This window comes from Lolium rigidum, chromosome 4 (assembly GCF_022539505.1).
Source record: "Lolium rigidum isolate FL_2022 chromosome 4, APGP_CSIRO_Lrig_0.1, whole genome shotgun sequence".
Taxonomy (NCBI): Eukaryota; Viridiplantae; Streptophyta; class Magnoliopsida; order Poales; family Poaceae; genus Lolium; species Lolium rigidum.
Window position 1 is genome coordinate 94,384,788 of NC_061511.1, and position 7,853 is coordinate 94,392,640.

The following is a 7,853-nucleotide window of genomic DNA, read 5'->3' on the forward strand; positions in this document are numbered from 1 at the left end:
TGCGGCCGGAAATAGTTGGTGAAGAGAACACGAGCACCCGAATATATCGGGTCCGCGATGTCGGGTCGATGGCCGGCGAACCCCCGAGTAAGACAAGTGCGCCATGGCAGGCACGGTCAACCGAGCAGATTAATCGAAGCTTTGTTTCAATCTGCAGTTATATCGCGGTGCAAAAAACTGTGCGCGAATAATAGCTCGAGCCGAAAAAATATTTAGCTAAATAAATATTACGTAATTAGAAGTTTAGCACCTGATAGTTTTTGTATGGAGAGTTCACGATGATTGTGCTAGCTGGCGGATGAACAGAATTCGGCCCGAAGAAGTTGACAGAGAAAAGACAGTGTAGTCCCGATGCAGTAGTCCACGACGGCGACGTGATCGAAGGTCTTTTTTTTTCTCCACGCGCACTTGATCCCTTGTGTCATGTATCCTCTCACGTTAGCTTTGCTGATTAGTCAAATCGAATTTATTATGTATCCGGTTGCTCCTGTCATCTGGCCGATATCCTGAAAATTTCCTTTGCTCTTCTTTTCTTTGGGAATCTATCCACGTGCTGAAGGATCGTGACTTGATAAGCTCAGGTGGGCACTGCCCAGAATCAATCTGGTCAGAATGACCCTCTTCTCCTTAGGATTGTATGCTGCGTTAATATGCTGTATACAGCCGATTGTAGCCGTAGCCGCGCCTTGGATGATCCGTGATGGATCTCGCCTTGAATTTTTTGGCTCACGAAAATTATCGGATCTGGTGATGACGACTTGATTTGCACGCGCTGACAATTGAAGATCTTGGTAGATCTCGCCCGGATAACAAAATCCAGTCGCCGCGATCCCCACGGTCGGCGCCAATTGACGAGGGAATACCTCGGCAATGCCTACGTATTGTAGACTAGGGTTTTCGGGAAGAGCGACGATGGAGATTCCGGGAGCGAGATTAGGCACACGACGTACCCAGCTTCGGGTCCCCTCGGTGGAGGATCCCTACGTGCTGCTAGCAATCCAGTATATGATCATAGATGTGTTTACAGGGTGCCGTCGTAGCGGAGCTATGTTGTCTATATTCTGTCTATCTGTTCTCCTCTTATTTCGGGTGCCCTGGCTAGCTTTATATATGCAACCAGCCTAGGGTTTTACAAGAGTCCTAGTCGACTACTTCTTCGGGTTGCCTTGTTGGGCCTTCTCCATATTAGGTCTCCTCCACATTGGGCCGAGCTAGGTATACTAATAATGGGTACCCGAAGGGTATGCCCATGTCACTTACAAAGTGCTTGCCAAGATCAACGATAATGCATACTCTATAGATCTTCCAATTGATGAGTTTGGTGTCAGTAATTATTTCGATGTGGCTGATTTGACACCATATGACGGAGAAGACCTTGGAGCGTCGAGGTCGACGCCTTTTGAAGGGGGGGAGATGATGAGGACATACCTACTACACTACTACCTCCGTCATTGCAAGATGACGACGATGTTGCTGTGAAGCTCAAGTCCAATGAAGTCAGGATTGGACCATTGACACGAGCTCGTGCGAAGCTACTCAAACAACAGGTGAACTTGTTCCTAAGTGATACTTTGATCGATGAGACTTTATACTGCCTAAATCCTATTACTTATGTATAATAAGGTATGAAGAGGGAGCAAGCATCGCACGAGGAGGAGAGGAGCAGCTAGACAAGAAGCTGGACGTGAAGCTGGACATGGAGCTGGCCATGAAGCTGGACATGAAGACATCCCATGGAAGCGCGAGGGAGGAGAGGGAGGTATGCGCGAGGGGAGAAGAAGAAGTCCAGGCCGATGCCAGGCCCGGTCAGACCGGCCGCCACGCCGGCGCGCCCGGTCCCAGGCCCGGTCCAACAGGGCGCCCGACCGGCCCAGTCCGGCGCCGACCGGATCCCCAGCTTGTGCCAACCGGCACTATCCAGTATGCCCGGACGCCTAGGCCGGTCACCACCCGGTGCCAGGTCCGGTTTCGACCGGCCTACCCCAGTCCCAGGCCCGGTCGACCGGCCGACTCCGAGTCTGTCTCGAGCAGATCCGATCTGGGTCGGTTTTCTATGTGTATTTTCAACTCTTGGTCATCCTGAACCCCTATATAAGTGCCCAGGACGCCCCCAAATTAGGTTTAGACCACGTTTAAGATAAACCCTAGTTCATAGTTGATTGCTTTGCAACTCTATTGAATCCCTACACCATATTGCATTGGTTTGGTGTAGATCCTGAAAAAGTCTTGTGTGATCTGATGTTCCATTGGGAATTAGACGGTTGCAACTTACCGCTTCGTGGTCGGTGGCTACGTGCGCAAGTGTGTGGAGTTGCGAATATCTTGCAGGGTTGAGAGTTGTTGCATTGGCGATAGGGACCAATCGAGAGATCTCGTTGCGTCATACAATTTATCTTCCACTTCATCATCAAGGTATCTCTGTTGTGTTCTTGCCGTGATCATCCTCACCACCGTGCTTAATGAGAAGATCGGGCAACCCCTTGTCATCTTGGTATCAGATTTCATTGTTTCCTCGGTAAGCCATCCACAATCCACCCCATAGTTGAGTTGTGAGTGTTTTCCTATCCAGAAAAAGCCATAAAAAGTTAGGGTTTGCCATAGCCTTAGATTGCACTATTTTCGAGTTTTAGTTGCTTTTCGTAGTTGTTTTTGCGTATCATCATCACCACCGTGCTTACTGAGAAGATCGGGCAACCCCTTATCACATTAGATCAGTGGCCAATGCTTCCGGTTCTCAGTCTAATTGTGGTGTTGGCGGTGGGGAGCGGTGACCGGCAGAACTCCTTAGCTTGCTTGCCTGTTTAGATGAGTGCGACGCTGAGGAGCGCCAACTACCTCTGTAGTGGCGACGTATTGGTGAGCTTCTCCCTCCCCCTACCCCCTCGATGGTGGTGTGAGCAGCGACTTCTTCAAAGATGATGGTGGAAGACCTAGGCTTTCTTGGGTGTTCTCCATGCTCTTTGTGTCTTTGTTGGCCGACCCTTGTTGTCGGAGTGTCCGGGTGGTTGGGGAAGTGCTCCCTGTAGCTGACAACCGCAATGTATGTTGCACGGTCGGGGAGGGCTAGATTTCATCTTTGGCCTCCAGACAACCCTGCATTTGTGCTTTTGCTGGCATTTCCTTCCTTGCCTTCTTCTTTGGCTTCCTCAGCAGTTTCTTCTCTGGTTTGATCGATCTCTAGACAATGGTGCAACTCTCCTCAAGATGTGCGCATAGTAGTGAGTTGGGAGTGATCGGAGCTGTCTTACTCGGGTCACAGCATTAGTTTTTATCCAAGTTCAGAGTGAGGGCTTCTATCAGCCGTCAGTACGGCATCCTTTGAGCTAAGACGAGGAGGTAGGGTGCCTTCTTCGGCGATGGACATGATGAGGATGTAGTTCTTGGTTCCCGTGTGCAACCCAATGCATGTCGGTTCCGCCGATTCCTTCTTCGGTTAGGCGTCTTCATGTGAGCTTGCTAATCGTGGATGAGGTATTCTTTTTCAAGTTCTTCTTCTTGTTGTATTTGTTGTTTTGCTTGTAATCGCATTGGTTTGTAAGATTATTCTTAATCGCGTTGGAGTTTTATTAATTTAAAACCGAGCACTATAGGATCAATACCCCCGCTATCCCCGTGGGGGAATTTGCCCCCATCCCCGGCTCTTACAGGGGTATATACCCGCGGGTACCCGTCCCCACGGGGAAAACTGCCATCTTGACTTCCCGCGCGGCCACGGTACTTCAAACTCTGAATAAAGCTATTTCGCATCTTCCTTCCAGGCCTCAAGACAGGGGAGATGATGATGGCGGCTTCGTGACCATGGTGGCGCATGTTCGTGGATGACGAGTTTTCTAGTGTCGAGGCTTCAACCTCATGGGGCTCTTGTGCAACGGATCGTACGTGGGTTGTGGATAGGGTTTTTTTGGGAGAAGTCCCTGTCGGTTTGCCCGACTCCGACACAGTGCCTCCCTCGAGTGGCACTATTCCTTCGTGGAGGTACCGTGGCTAACATTTGTCCACTTCCCTCAGTGTGCCGGGGGAAACCCTAGGACCATCTGGTCTAGGAAGTAGTGTTGTCGCTTCCTTCTTGAAGGTGTTGTTTGGTACTTGAAAATCTGGTGTTGGGAGCGCGGTGGTACTTCTTCAGAGGCCTCAACGGTCGTGAGTCTCTTTGGTTTAGTTGATCCGCCTCTGTCTCCATTTTGTTTTTCTTTTTCTTTTTTCGGGTGTGTGTTTGCTGCTGCCCAAGAATTTTCTTTCTTTTTGAGACTTTTGTAGTTGCTATATTAATATAGCGGGGCGAAAACCTATTTGGTGAAGTAGAATGTGGATATAACCTAGTGACTCCAACACCACAAAGGTGAGCGCACAAACCGGCAAGCATGGCTAAGCGGTCATGACATCTCCAGCGGCGCGACGCATTTTATTGTCTGTGCGTCGCGTCGCGGACGCTAAAATGACCTTTTTGTCCGCGCGTCCGTTTGCGTCTGAGGGTGGCTCCAGCGGGGCAACGCATTTTTTTACTTGTTTTTTTCCTCTTCTCCATTTAAACATAGTTCCAAACATTACATATTGGAACATTATTTTACACAAACTAATACATAGTTTGGAACATGGTTTACACAAACTAATACATAGTTTGAACCATGCTTGACACAAATAAAAACTTAAAAAAAAAAGAAACCAGTTGTGTTGATTTCCGTTTGTTCGCTGCAAAGAAAGAACATTCGAGGGCACACCCAGTCACCCAAACTAGAAAATCCAGCTTGGGACGGTGCCCCTGTTGGTTCTTCCGAGGAAGAACAACCAGAAACCTTCACTAGTGGCTTCGTCTGGCCCGTAGCCATATTCGTTGCAAAGAAAGAACACTCTAAGTTCTAACTACTGGTGTCCGAGCCGGATTCGCCGGTATGGTAGTGCCTGCGGCAGGTTGTGTCGTCGAACACCTTGACGATCATCTCACCGTCCCCCTCGTAGAGGAAGGTGAGCTGGCAGCCGGGCTCGATCGCGAGGTCGCGGGCGAACTTGTCCCACCCCGTGTGCAGATACATCTTGACCTAACCGTCGAACAAGACCTCCACTGTCCACCGGCAAAAGTTGCAGTTGGCCTCCCGTAGCTGCAAGTGCGCCGGCTCGACGCCATCGACGAACTCGGCGAACTTGTCCGGGAGCCTCTTGATGCCGAGTGGGCAGTCGTCGATGCGGAGGAGGAACTCGAAGCAGCGGTCGTCCTGCGAAGACGAGGAGGGCGCATGCGACGGCGAGCGTGGGGCCGTAGCTGCTCCACCACGGCGGCCCTTGCCCCGGCCCCTGGGCGCCCAGGGCCGCGGGCTCGACCGCCTCGCCGGCCACCAGGACCCGCCATGGACTTTCTCGCGGGCCTGGCTGCGTCGCAGGAAGAGCTAGGCGGCGCTACGGTGGAGCTTGTGGCGGCTAGGGTTTGTTTGGAGGAGTGGATGAGGAAGAAGAACACGTTCCCTCTTTATATAGGTCGGAGGCAGGCGATGGACGTGTGACGCGTGGCGTCGCCATTAACGTGGTTGGCGGAGGTAGGCGGCGGCCGCTCGGCTGCATCGCCATTAACGTGGTGCAGACAGCCGAAGCGACGCAGCGGCGCCAGTCACTGGCGCGCTTGAGAAGGCCATCGACGCAGGGTCGCTGCCAGGCGGGCCCGACGAAACGTCCGCCAGACGCGAGCGGACACTCTGCGCGTCCGCGTAACATCCGCAGAGACGCATCCGAGGAGCATATTTGGACTAGGTTTGCGTTGCCGCGGACGGCCCGGTCACTTTGCGTCGCCCTGCTGGAGATGTTAGCAGACGCATTTTTCGGCTCAACGTCCATTTGCGTCGCGCCCGCTGGAGATGCCCTCATCTCCAAGTATTTCGTTAGATGATCACCATTCTTTGCGTTGTACGACTTTTGGTTCATGATTTAATTATAAATGAATAAAGAGGATATTTTGCTCTAAAAAAGAAGACATGCACTCTCTATCTCAAGAGTCTCCGTTCAGATAAAGGTTAACCCGAATTATTGACAGCGCCAAAGGCTAGAATCGACGACGTTCACATGAATGAATCGTTCAAAAAAAAACATGAATGAATGATATTTCTTTCCATATATTTGAAAGTAAATATACGAGCCCGTGTTTACATGCAAAAATGTTTTATCGACCACGTTCACAAGAATGGCGCCGAAATCCTTTTGGTGTGTCCCTCCAAATATTTAAATGATATCAAAACTTGCTATTTTTGTTCTACGCGGCTAGCTTATAAATACCTCTTTCCGGCCTGGCTGACAAACCATCGCCTCCACTGCAATATCCATCGCAATTTGAGAAGCAACAATGGCGGTATAGTGGATATTGTGGGTACACCCTAACGGCGGCGACCGGGCGATCGCGACAGCGAAGTTCATCGCCATAAGCGCTGACACGGTACACTGCAACAACAACATAATCATGCTTTTTTAATTTCTTATTACTGACGCGTACACGGTCTTTCTCTTCTGTTTTCCTGTTGTACGCATTCGGACATTCGGACTCATATGTTGCATGATATTCATAGCTTGATTATGGGGTTTGTGAGTAACTGCTGCGGGTTTTTTTTGTCATGGATTATTATATGGATTTATCTGTACAAGTGATAAGAAATTTTCCTGCTCCAATCAATATAATCCGACTTCTTGTAAAGCTCATTTGAAGAACGAACTTTTGAAGAATTTTTAAAGCGGCTGTGTTCCTTAACGTTACAAATGGGCACTTCATTCGTTTTTAGAATAGATCTAACATGTTCGCATACTTCAGTTCGCAGAGATGAAAGTCAAGTCCTTCATCTATTAATACATTAGCGTTATGTTCACTTTCGCATGGTTCTGTCAGACATGTATCACAAAAATGTCAGTTTGTTCCTGGTAACTTATGAAAACTTGTTTTTAATATACAAAGAGACAATTTGAAGGGTTTGAGATCTTCCCACATAGCAACTTGTTTCAGTTTGTTTGTTTCGGGCCCTTTAGTTTAGTTTCAGAAAAATGGAGAGGGAGGACGCTGATTTCTATAAATTAATTTATTAACTGATAAATTGAGCCTAACTTTTGGGATTTTTTTATTCAAAACCATTAGAGGCCCAATAAACGGTATGGAGGGAGTATTGAGTTTGGTACAATATACATGTACTGCTCCATTCCAGATGCGTACTACCAACTCTTATACAATAATAAAATCAAGTACCTATAATCAAATCAAACTTTATATTGCTCCATTTTGGATGTTCATCATCCTTTATTTAAGTTGATCTACATCACATTATTATTTTTAACTTTCTAGAAATTACATAGTATTTATTTTTACGAACTTGGTTGTACATCTGACTATTTGTACCTTATGACATACAATGTTAACCTGAGTATGGCAAATTTAATATTTTTCTGCAAGTTCTAAGTTCGTGTGATCTGAATCTTATTGTGCTTGTGTACTTCACTTTTATTGCAAATGCGTTTATTATGAATTTTGTCATTTCTGATTAAATATAAATTTGAACTTGATTTATGTAGTTTTTCTAGTTTTATGTATATCTCTGATAGATTTCTACTCTCAAAATTCGGATTTAATGTAAATATGCATATGATATTAATTTTAATCATACAGTGCCATCAACAGAACGTTATATATATCAGCCTCCATGTTTCCTAAATATATTCCTTCGCAATAATTTTGAATTTTCTTTGTTTTGTAGTGCACACATGGCGCATAAAAGAGTCACATTGTCAATCGCCACCATTAAGCGTCTGGAGATTGAAGTTGGCCCCGTAAATAATGTTATCAGGGTCGAAGTGATAACACCTTGCAATGACAAGTACTTCATCGCAATGCA